Source organism: Microcaecilia unicolor, chromosome 5 (assembly GCF_901765095.1).
Source record: "Microcaecilia unicolor chromosome 5, aMicUni1.1, whole genome shotgun sequence".
Taxonomy (NCBI): domain Eukaryota; kingdom Metazoa; phylum Chordata; class Amphibia; order Gymnophiona; family Siphonopidae; genus Microcaecilia; species Microcaecilia unicolor.
Genome location: NC_044035.1, coordinates 181418234 through 181430664, shown reverse-complemented (window position 1 = coordinate 181430664; position 12431 = coordinate 181418234). Strand labels below are relative to the sequence as shown.

General features: G+C 45.6%; 1 protein-coding gene across 1 annotated transcript in view; it reads left to right on the top strand.

Moving 5' to 3' along the window:
* The window catches only part of LDHD (lactate dehydrogenase D), a 112092-nt gene that overhangs the window by 43137 nt on the left and 56524 nt on the right, over positions 1 to 12431 (top strand). The gene's annotated exons all lie outside the window — the stretch shown is intronic.

Below are 12431 nucleotides of genomic sequence, written 5' to 3'. Positions count from 1 at the left end.
TTCCTGTAGATGGATTTTTTCAAAATTTGCAACATAAAGATTTGCTACATCGGGAGCCGTAGCAGCTCCCATTGCAGTGCCGCAAATTTGAAGATAATACTGTCCTAAAAAACAAAAATAATTTTTTGTTAATGCTATTGTTGCCAATGTTATAATGAACCAGTTTGGAATGCATAAATTAGAGGTTCTTGTTTGCAATGATTTTTTGATTATTTGTATAGCCTCTAGTTGCGGGATATTCGTATAGAGAGAGTCTATATCTAATGTTACCAATACTATATCTGTTAGGTCACCATCAAAGTTTTCGAGTAATTGTATCATGTGACCAGAATCTCTGACATAAGATTCTATAGATGGTATTAAGGGATGGAGGAAAAATCAACAAACACAGATAGGGGCTCTAAAATGGATCCATTACCTGACACAATTGGTCTGCCTGGAGGATCTGTTAGAGATTTGTGGATTTTGGGCAAGGTATATAATGTAGGTATAGTTGGATGTTTAACAGTAAGGAAATCTTTCTCTTTGTCAGAAAACCTCTGGATGCTGCTAAAGTGATTACTTCATCTATGTCCTTTTGGATAGTAACTGTTGGGTCTGTGTCAAGTTGGATGTAATATCGTCTATTGTCTAACTGCTTTCTGATCTCTGTTACATATTCTGCGCTGTTTTTTCCATATCTTCTTTGATTTGATTTTTTATTATATACTTTTTAAATCTCATATTTCTTATTTTTCAGTTTATATATGTTGTTTATTAAGAACATGGTTTAAATTTCAAATTTAAATTATACATATATATTTTATGAACATTGTTATCTATGTTTGTACATTGTTTTTATTTATTATTGTTCCATCATTATTTTTCACTTATAGAGTTTACTATTTGACCCCTGATGTAGGCGCTTGTATGCGTTGAAACACGGCCCGTGTAGGGTCCTTTCTTTATACATATTAATAAAGACTGTTGGATTCATATTTCCAGTGGTGATTCGTCTTTGGTCAGCCTCTACTTTTGCCTGCTGTGATTCATCATCGTAGAGGACTTCCCTGTTTTGTACTTTGCTAGCCTTTCACACATACATACAGACTGTGCTCCACTGACCTTTCTTGCCCCTTCTACCTGCCTCACATCATGCATACTGACTCCTACCACTGACTACCTTGGCCCAGCCTCACAGAAATAATGTCCCGTTCCCCCCTCCCCCCACCAGCTACACACACACAGCCTCTTTTCTCCCCCTTCTTCAGGGTCTTTCCTGCACTATCTTGCTCCTTTTTTTTTTTTTTTTTTTGAGGTGAAGATGAAATAGAGTTTATAGAAGGTCAGGGACGGCCCAAGGCAATCTGCTGCTTGAGGAAGGGATGAGATGCCACCCTGCATCTATCCCCTTCCCTCCCCAGCCTTCTTCCCCATGTGGGGTGGGTTGGTGAGAGACAGAGAGAGATGGATGGTTTTCTCCCTGTTTCTCATCCACCCCACCCCTCTCTCTTCCTGTGAGACTGTCATTGGAATGCTTTTGTGTTTCACTTATTTATTCTGATATTTGTCAACATTTGCTTATTTCTGATTTGAAGAAGGGTTACCTTCAAAAGCAAATCAAAATTGTATTGTTAGTCCAATAAAAAGGTATCATCTTATTTTCTTTTCTCTGTCTTGTTTTATATCTCTTTATTTTACCATTAAAAGTGGACTAACACAGTTACTACATCAATTTACTCAACTGTTTTCTGAAAGTAAAATAGGAAGATTCGAAGTGTATTGTATTATGTAAGGAGTTTCACAATGGAATAACTATAAATGAAAACAAAACATTAAAATACTTGAAAAAGCGAACATTCTTGGTACTTTGGGGTGCAAAATATAAGCACACGGACATCCATTTCTCATGTATTTTAGAACAGGCTGTATGTCAGCAGATCCTGTTCTAAAATATGAGAAATGGACATCCATATGTGGATGGACTGGAGTGGAGGACTAGCCTAATGGTTAGAGCACCGGTGTTGCAATCCAGATGTGGCCAGTTCAAATCCCACTGCCGCTCCTTGTGATCTTGGGCAAATCACTTAACCCTCCATTGCCTCAGGTACATACCTAGATTGTGAGCCCTCCTGGGTCAGAGAAATATCCAGAGTATCTGAATGTAACTCACCTAGAGCTACTACTGAAAAAGGTGTGAGCAAAATCTAAATAATAAATAAAATATGTGATGTACAGAGTTGGACATCCTTTCTAAAATGCCACTCCACATAATTGTAAAGTATACAATACTGATAAAACAGAGAGGAAGATAGCTTAAGACACCAGGACAGGGCTGAATAGTACAACAGTAACAACAGTAAAATTGCTTAAGAAAAACAGTTAATTTAATATGTGGAACACAAAAGGGAGGCGGGTAAGGGAGCCCTCAGCCACTCTCTACCTTTCTGCTACTGCTTACTCATATTTATGAATTAAATACACTTAGTTTCACCATTCATTCATGTTGTGTATAGAAGCATTATCTTTCCAGTTGTTGAATTGTTTGGGCCTTCAATTCGGAATTTGTGCAGACAATATTGAATTTTTCTTCCTGACTGACAAATCGGTTATAGAAGTTATTTGAATTTTTAAAACTTTGCTTGCGATCAATTAATTTATTGATGAAAGCAAATCATTTGCATTTAAATATGCCTAAACTCAGGTATTAGAATTATCTAGTTTTCATTCAACTAACATGCCCTCTCAGTTCTCGATTTATGATGTTAATTTCTAGTGAACAAGAAATTTGATATTTAGGTATATTATTGGATTCTTCTTTATCTACGAGGTCTCATGCAAAGTTGTACAGATTTTTTTTTAATATATAAGTTAAGGCTAGTTTGATTTTGTGATTATTTGTGACCAGTAAACTTTAGAACTGTGGTTCAGAGTTTAGTCATTCCTCATTTTGATTACTGTAATGGATTGTTTCTTGGTCTTAAAGTTGCACAAAATGTTTGTCTCATCAAATTGTTGAGTGTTCAAAATTTGATCACAGTTCCCTGATTTTATTCAAACTTCATTGACTTTCTGTTGATTGGAGGATCAAATATAAAATGTTATCCCTAGTCATAGGTGCTAACATTTCAAAATAATTGGGGGTGCTAAACCCAATGGAAATTACCCTTCCCTAGACACAGTCAAGGAGTTTGTTCAATATTGGGGGTGCTCAAGCACCTACAGCACCAGCTTCTATGTCCCTAATAAGTCCTAAATAACAATGTCCTAGCGATTATTGCAGCCAACTAGCATGTCTATCAGCTGTCTAGGTGGTTGAGGTAAGCTGCCAAAATTTTTCTGGATGTGCCCTCGTTTCACACTGTAAAATTTTATGAATATAACTCAGTTTTTAATATCGCAGGCTGAAGCTGTGGAATACATTACTGGTAGAATTGATAAAGACTTATTTGTTCAGGCAGGCTTATGGAGACAGAGTTGCTTGATTTTATATTTGAGATGGTATACTAATTACATAATTTTATATTGTGATATGAGGCTCAGGGCCCTGTTTACTAAGGCGCGTTAGCGTTTTTAACACAGCTACAATTAGCACGCATGCTAACCGTGTAGGCGCCTATAAGGATAGTGTAGGCATGCTGATGCACGTATTATGCGGCCTAGTAAACAGGGCCCTCAGATTGTTTAGAATAAAAAGAGCCACACTTGAAAGTAGTTGCTTTTTAATATGTTTCAGCTTTTCAGTTTAATTTGGTTAATCCTATAGGAAAGGAAGGAAAGGGGATGGGATTTGATATACTGCCTTTTTGTGATTACAGTCAAAGCGTTTTACATATTATATACAAGTACTTATTTTGTACTTGGGGAAATAGAGGGTTAAATGACTTGCCCCAGTCACAAGGAGCTATAGTAGGAATTGAACCTGGTTCCCCCAGTTCTCAGGCCACTGCACTATTAGGCTACTTCTCCACTTCTATTTAATCTTATGTTTGTTATTTCGTTTGGTTTGTGTGACCTATAATTTCTAAATAAGTGATGCTATAAATAAGAATATATCCAAAAGTTTAAATTGCTGATCATCTAGCTCAGACTTGTCCAACCTGCAGCCTGTAGGCCAGAACTCAGCTCACAAACCACATTTTCTTGGCCCACAGAAGCTCCGGGTGAATTCCTCCGATGGGATCTGCTTTTCTGATTTGACTGGTCTAACTGGGAGCTTGAGCTGCACATCACCAGAAGTTGAGGCTGTTCACACAGTATCAAGTCTCACGAGACCAACCTTTTCCTGTGCAGCATGGCTCAACCTAGGGTTACCATATGTCCAGTTTTACTCAGACATGTCCTCTTTATGAGGACATGGCCGGGCAACCGGGCAGGTTTTGCCAGCCTGCCCATTTGTCTGGATTTCCGGACAAACAGGCAGGCTGGTAGGTGAATGGTGTCCTATCCTAGCCTCCCCTTACTTACTCCACTGCCTTGGTGGTCTAGTGACCTCTTTGGGGTAGGAAAGAGCCCCCTCTTTCCTGCCTGGAGTGCTGCCCTGCATCCTGTTCCCCTTGCAATGCTGAGTGCTGACGGACCCGACGCCGATTCAAAATGGCCGCCGAGAGTTCGTCTCGAAAGGCCGCTTCAACTCTCAGCAGCCATTTTGAATCAGCGCAGGAACTGTCAGCACAGCATTGCAAGGGGAACAGGATGCAAGGCAGCGCTCTGGGCAGGAAAGGGGGGGTCTCTTTCCTGCCCCAAAGAGGTCAATAGACCACCAGGGAAGTAGAGTAAGGGAAGGAGAGGACACCCTTAGGGGGGGTGACAGGGGTGAGGCAGGCCATTTGTCCTCTTCTTGGGGGGGACCAAATATGGTAACCCTAGCTCAACCTCATGGTGAAACCAGTATTGGCAGAGAAGCAGGGATCCCAGCAGGGAAGCAAGGATCCATCGATGCATTAAGATGAGGTGAACAAGACAGGGTGAAGGTGGGCGAGGAGGTACATATATAAGAGAAGGAGAATGGGTAAGGAGGGGGGGGAGAAAGAGAGAAAAATCAGTGAGATACTAGGTAAAATGCAAATGGGGAGACAAGTGTTCAAAATGTATGCACCACATGCAAGCAAAATAAGCTGGAGGAGGGTCAGAAGAAGAAAGCAAAGAGTTTCATATTACTGAGATAGTGAGGAACAGTGGTATAGCCACAGGAGGGGCTTCAGGGCATGGCCCTCCCCCTATTTTGGGCTCAGGCCCCCTCCAAACCTGCACTGGGGTAAGACTGGATGGGTGGAAAGGAAATGAGAAACATGGAAAGATGGGAGGGGAGAAAGAACAGGGCAATGCTAGATTAGGAGACAGAGAAAAGAAAGAGGGCAATAGTGAATAAGAGGTGGGGGAGACACAGCTGAGAGGAGAAATACTGCATAGGAGGAGGGAGAGAAAGAGATAGAGGCAATGCAGGATGGGGAAAGAGATAGGCAGGGGCAACACTGAATGGTGCAATGGAGGGGGCGAAAAGACGGGCAAGTCAACGTTGCATGCTGGGAGAAGGCAGACAGGCAATGCTGGATATTGGGGGAGGGGAGAGAAGGAGTGACAGTGGAGATGATAGATGGGGAGAGATAGAGAGGAGATACTGGATGGCATGGGGGAGAAAGACAGGCAGTGCATGATGGGGGGGGAGAGAGAGATGGGGCAATGCTAGATGTAGGGAGAGAGAAGGAAAGAGACAGGGCAATGGTGAATGGTGCAGGGAGCGAGGAGAGACAGGGTAATGCTGCATGCCAGGGGCAGAGAGACAGAGACAGACAGGCCCAAAACAATTAGAAAAATTAATTGGCCAGACAGCAAAGGTAGAATAAATAATTTATTTTTAATTTAAGATGAAGAAATGTGGTAGCTGTGTTAATCTACTTTAAAAGTTAAATATAAAGAAAAGAAAAAAATGGAAAATAAGGTGACACTTTTTTAAATAGGACTAAATACATTTTTTTACTAGCTTTCGGAGGCCAAAACCTCCTCCTTCAGGTCTGGAGAGTATATTGTTATAGTATGTTTGGCCTTCAAAAACTGGCTAAGATTAGTACAATTAAAAAATATCACCTTAGATTTTAAGGAACTGTCTTGGCAGGGGGTTGAGGATTTGGAGCGGTCTCTGTGGATTGTATGGGAAGGAGGGATATTGAATGCTGTTGAACGTCCCTTTTTCTACAGCATTGCTTTTTGAGGCTGCTTATAATTATGTTCCTTTTTTTTTTTTTTTTTTTTTGAAGGAATTTGATTTTAATAGTTGGTCCATTGCACCAGTTTTATTTTCACTTCCACCTGATAATTTGTTCTACAACCTAGGGGGTTGGGGGCAGGGATCATCTAGGGTTAGGGAGAAATCTGTTTTTTAACTTGATGATGGTTTCGTGGGGGGGGGGGCTTGTCTTAGCTTGTTATTGGCTGTGAATTATTGACTGTATATCTGTTGTTGAGTCATCAGTAAAAAAAACATTGAAACATAAAACGTATCACCTTATTTTCCAGAGAGTATGAGTGCATGTATGTTTTGGCCCGCCGAGTGTTACAAAATATACAGTGTGACCCCTGACAGAAAAAGGTTGGACAAGCCTGGTCTAGCTGCACCTGAGTTGATAGCAACTTCCACACTATTATCTCGTATGTGAGAAGTATTAGACAGGATAGAATCAGGGATAATCATTGAGAAATGTCTGTTCCTTGTCATCAAGCAGATGAATCCATTACAAGTGGGTTGTGTCCATCAACCAGCAGGGGGAGATAGAGAGCACTGAAAAACCATAGTGCCTCATGGCCAGCTAGCTCCATCTGCCTCTTCAGTATTCTCTATCTCCCCAGCAGGGTGGTTGCAGCTTGTTCATGCTCCTTCAGAAAATCTGCCTGGGATGGCTCCTATGCTTTTGTCAGTTGTAGCAGAGGTGTTGTGGCTGATGGTGCCCACTTTAAAGGCAAATAGGTTAGCCCTTTCCCTGCCTTACCCAGCCCCCGATGTGGAAGTAGACAAATAGGCAAGCCCTGTCCCTGTCTTTGCCCACGCTGTGGATGCAGGCACATAGGTTCGCCCTTTCCCTGCCTTTCCCACGCTACTGATCCTCCGGAGTTGGAAATTGGCCTCTTTTGCTGTTGCCTCAAACTTTCCTCACAGCGTTAAAAAAAAAAAGTCACGTTGCGCTTTGGCGCTGCAATCCCAGAAAAGAGGTTTTCTTCTGATTGTACAGCGTGACCAGAGCTCGGAGACTCGGTCTGGTGAGGTAAGAGCATTTTGTAGCTCCTCCGGGGAGGGCCCGTTCAGGACGATTTTGGCACGAATCTGCCATTTTGAATTTCTGCCGTTTTCGGCAATGGCTGCTGAGAAAGTAAAGCGCTGTTCCGTTTGTGGCAAGCGCAAATCTGCAGCGGGGCTCTGTAAGGCGTGCTTTTCAAACGGTAGAGCCGGTCCGAGCATGGTGAGCGATGTTCCTTCCCGCTCTGTGGAGCTGGCAGTGGGCGCCATTTTGGAACAGCATGGCGCGACTCCCGCTGAGGCGGAGGGGTTTGAGCCTGTAGAGGCTAATAAAAGAGCTGTTTTCCCCGGACTGGAACCGGGAGGCCAGGGTGAGCCATTTTCCCCTGAATTTGTTTTATTGCTGCATAATGCATACATGTTAAAAAGAGCTCTTCCGCAGGGGTCCTCTGCGGCCCTGCTTTCTGTATCCCCTCCAGTGGAGTCTGGCCTTGGATTACCGTCAGGCGCGTTTTCCCCTGACAGATGGCTGCAAGACAAGCACAGAAGGGTGGATTCCCCTTCAGAGAGTGGCGCACCCCCTTTTTCCCCCACGTGGTCGGGATGTGAGGACTCTGAGGGGTCTGGCAGGCCTTCGTGGTCTGGAGAGCCAGAAGAAGGTGCAGGATTGCCACCGGATTCAGATGATCCTTCCGCGGTGAGGATTTTCCACCGTGATGAGCTGCCAGCGCTTATTACTGATGCCTTGCAGGTCCTCTCTATAGAAGAGTACTGAGACCTCCTCCGATAATCCGAGGATGGCAAGTACTAAGAAGCCTGCTCGAGCCTTTCCTTTGCATGACTCCATCCAAGAGCTTATCACGGCTCAATGGGCTGACCCCGAGGGGCCTTTGAAAGTCGCCAGGGCTATGGGGCAATTATACCCTCTAAGTGAGGAGTATTTGGCGCGCCTAGCAGTGCCTAAAGTGGATGCCCTAGTCATGGCTGTGACAAAGAAAACTACCCTCCCAGTGGAAGGAGGGGTTGCCCTGAAGGACATGCAGGACCATTGGCTGGAGGCAGCTATGAAACGGTCCTTTGAAATTTTAAGCCTATCCTTACGGGCATCTGCATGCAGCTGCTACGCTGCCCGAGCCTGCCCTGCTTGGTTACAACAGGCAGTGGACAGCCCGGAGATGGAGCGGAGCCCCTTTCGGAGGTGGCACCGCGGATGGAGTCGGCCTTGTCATTTTTGGCTGACGCCCTTTATGATCTGGTCAGAGCTTCGGCTAAACAGATAGCTGTAGCGGTGGCAGCTTGCCGTCTTCTGTGGCTACGGCATTGGGCAGCTGACATGGCCTCTAAGCAAAGATTGGTGAAGTTGCCCTTTCAAGGCCTTCACCTGTTTGGTGAGGAGTTGGAGAAAATTGTGAAAGGCCTAGGGGATGCCAAACCCCAGTGCTTACCCGAGGATAGGCCGCGGCCTTCTTCCAAGGGTCAGGCGGTTCCCTCCTCTTACAGACCTCGCTTCCGTGAAGCTAGAAGGTACCGCCCGGAGCGTTCTGCTGGGTTCACTTCTCGTGCCCGTTTTCAGCAGAGGAACTCCTTTCGCTCGGACAAACGTTCTGCAGCTGCAGGCTCAAGACCTGGAGTTCAAGGGTGACCCTCTCAATGATGGTGCGCCGGCCCCCTCCTCGATTCCTGTGATAGGAGGACAACGACTTTCCCTCTTTCTCGAGGAGTGGGCCAAGATTACCTCAGATCAGTGGGTCTTGGACATGATCAGAGAAGGCTACAGAATAGAATTCAATGCCCCAATAAGAGACGTGTTTGTGGAGTCCCGATGCAATTCTGCCACCAAACGGGCAGCGGTAGAGGAGACCTTGCAAGGCTTGATTTACATTGGAGCGGTTTCCCCCGTGCCTCCCGCCGAATGTGGCTCTGGCCGTTACTCCATTTACTTTGTGGTGCCGCGAAAAGGTGGGTCTTTTCGGCCTATTCTGGACTTAAAACAAGTCAACAAGTCTCTGAACGTGCGGCATTTTCACATGGAAACCCTGCCCTCCGTCATAGCGGCGGTACAGCCAGGAGAGTTTCTCATGTCTCTGGACCTGAAAGAAGCTTACTTGCACATACCAATTTGGCCCCCGCACCAGAGGTTTCTGCGTTTTGCGGTGATGGGAAAACATTTCCAGTTTCGGGCCTTGTCTTTAGGCCTCGCCACAGCTCCCCAAACCTTTTCCAAGGTAATGGTGGTAGTAGCAGCTTTTCTCAGGCGAGAGGGTATCCGGGTTCACCCGTACCTAGACGACTGGCTCATCAGAGCAGACTCTGCAGAAGGAGTCATCAGGTTACAGCCAGAGTGGTCTCAGTACTGCAGTCTCTGGGCTGGGTCGTCAATATAGCCAAATGTCACCTAACCCCCTCTCAATCTCTAGATAATTTGGGGGTCCGGTTCGACACAGCCTCGGGGATGGTCTTCCTACCCGAGCAAAGGCGATGCAAGCTTCAGAACCAGGTCCGTCTGCTCCTGAGGATGTCTTGCCCGCGAGCTTGGGACATAGTCCAGCTGTTGGGGTCGATGACGGCCACTTTGGAAGTGGTGCCTTGGGCGAGAGCGCACCTGAGACCTCTGCAGTGCTCCCTGCTTCAATGGTGGTCTCCAATATCTCAAGATTATCAATGCAGACTCACGTGGCTCCCTGCAGCCCGGCTCAGTATGGAGTGGAGGATCCCCGATTAGTGCCTGGTGGTAACAGATGCCAGCCTGAAGGGCTGGGGTGCACATTGCCAGGGAAGGCATGCCCAGGGTCTTTGGACACCCGAGGAGTCGGAGTGGTCCATCAATCGCTTGGAGTTGAAAGCGATTTTCCAGGCGCTTCTGGCCTTTCAATTGACCCTGGAAGGATTGGCTGTCAGAGTTCTGACAACACGACAGCAGTGGCCTACATAAATCGCCAAGGAGGCACTTAGTGCATAGCACTAGCAGCGCAGGCCGCACAGATTTGCCACTGGGCCGAGCTTCATCTGCAGTTTCTGTCAGCAGCTCATATTGCAGGTCAGAGCAACGTGCAAGCCGATTATCTGAGCAGGAATCAAAATCGACCCAGCGGAATGGGAACTTGCAGACGAAGTATTCCTGCAGATATGTGCCAAATGGGGAAAGCCCGTAATGGATCTTATGGCGTCAAGCACAAATGTCAAAGTCCCGTGCTTCTACAGCAGACGGAGAGATCCTCGCTCGGCAGGGTTGGATGCCTTGGCTCAACCCTGGCCTCAGGGCCTCCTGTATGTGTGGCCCTTGATAGGGCGAGTACTCCTGTGGATTTGGCTCCACCAAGGAGAGGTGGTTCTCATTGCCCCAGATTGGCCCAGGAGGCTATGGTATGCGGACCTCCGGTGGGTGCTGGTAGAGGATCCCCTGCCGTTACCTATGGTACCGAACCTGTTGTCACAGGGCCCGGTGACCATGGAGGACGCCTGCCACTTTGGTCTTACGGCATGGCTATTGAGAGGGCGCAATTGAGAGACAAGGGATATTCCAGTAAAGTCATTTCCACTCTCCTACAGGCCCACAAGCGTTCCACTTCTGTGGCTTATGCCAGGATTTGGCGCCAATTTGAGGCTTGGTGTGCTTCTAGAGCGATCACACCCCTGCGGGCTTCTGTCTCGCCGATACTTGACTTTTTGCAGGATGGTTTACAAAAAGGTTTGGCCTATAATTCCCTGCGTGTTCAAGTGGCAGCCTTAGCATGTTTTCGAGGGAAGGTTGCTGGCCTCTCTCTGGCTGCTTGCCCGGATGTGACACGGTTTCTTAGAGGGGTGCTTCGGCTCCGTCCTCCTGTGCGGGCTCCGTGTCCGGCACTTCTCCTTTCTTAAGTTTGTTTTGTAACATCGGGGAATATCTAAACTTTCTTGCCATAGAATAAAGTTTGTAATTTTCGAAAGGATAAACGCTTTACCGCCTCCAAGTCTTGCTCAAATACAAAAGAAACAAGTAAAATTGCTCTTTCAGAATCTTCAGATAGAGACGCCTCTAGTAATTCAGATACATTCAATAAATCTTTCTTATTGATTTCTTGAGGGATCATATCAAAAGTCTCCTCCGGAACCTTTTTATTTGGTATATAATATATCCGATTTATTGGGGGAATAGCTTCTGGGGTATAATTCAAAATTTCAAGCAAATATTTCTTGAATGCTTCCAAAGGAGTAATACCTTTTGGAAAGTTCAAAAAGCGAAGATTTAATCTACGATTGTAGTTCTCAATCTGCTCAATTTTTCAGTGTAATAACATTTTATCTTTTATCATTGTAGCTGAAAGATCTTGTAGCTTCTTAACATCTTCTTTAACTTCAACCATTTGAGTAGTGAATTCTGCTTTTGTACCTTCTAAAGATTTAGATAAAGTATCAACTGTACTCACTAAAACAGAAACATATGATGTGGATTTGGCCACTGTGGTAGCCAATCGTTGGAGAGCTTCCCATATGCTCTCCAAAGTTACTGTCTATGGCTTCTGTATTAGAGCCTTGCGCTCAGTTAGAACTCCCGCAGAAGTCGAACCTCAGTTGGGACCCGCCTTCTCAGTACCTCGAACCAGAGGCCTACCCTCAACGTCTTCCGATTCGGGAGACCTCTGCTGGGATGGGCGTCCTTCGAGGAGAGGTGGTGGGTTGAGAACCGGGGGAGATAGAGTAACATCCAGCCCCAAGTCTCCAGGGTCTCCTCCTCCTAGAGCAACAGCAGGGCGCCTCCCAGTATTTTGGACGGGGGTTCTCGCAGCGAACCTTTCAATGGATTGCTGTTGTGGAGAGGAGGTTCTGGCCATTGAGGAACCAGCCTTGACCGTCCCCTTACGCTTGGTATGTGGCATCGGAAATGTGGAAAAGCCGAATAGAAGAGCAACCAGCGAAAGAGCTCAGCCACGATCAACAGTGTGCCGCCATCTTGACACACCCCCAAAACATGGTTTTAATCATAGAGGCAGACATAGACATTGGAATTAGCAAGCCCTTAAATTTTTCCCACTGTGTTGTAGAGATAGGTCAACCATATCAACTATGGGCTATAGTTACTGGGAAGAAATGGTAGAACTTAGAGGCCGAGTGTACTAAAGAACCAATGGTATTGCCGTCATGTTTCTAGATGTTTTCTTGTCCCCAATCCACATCAGCTAAATTAAGAGTGGTAATTACTATGAATCATCTGGAAACCCTGAAAGAAACAGGGCAAGCCAAA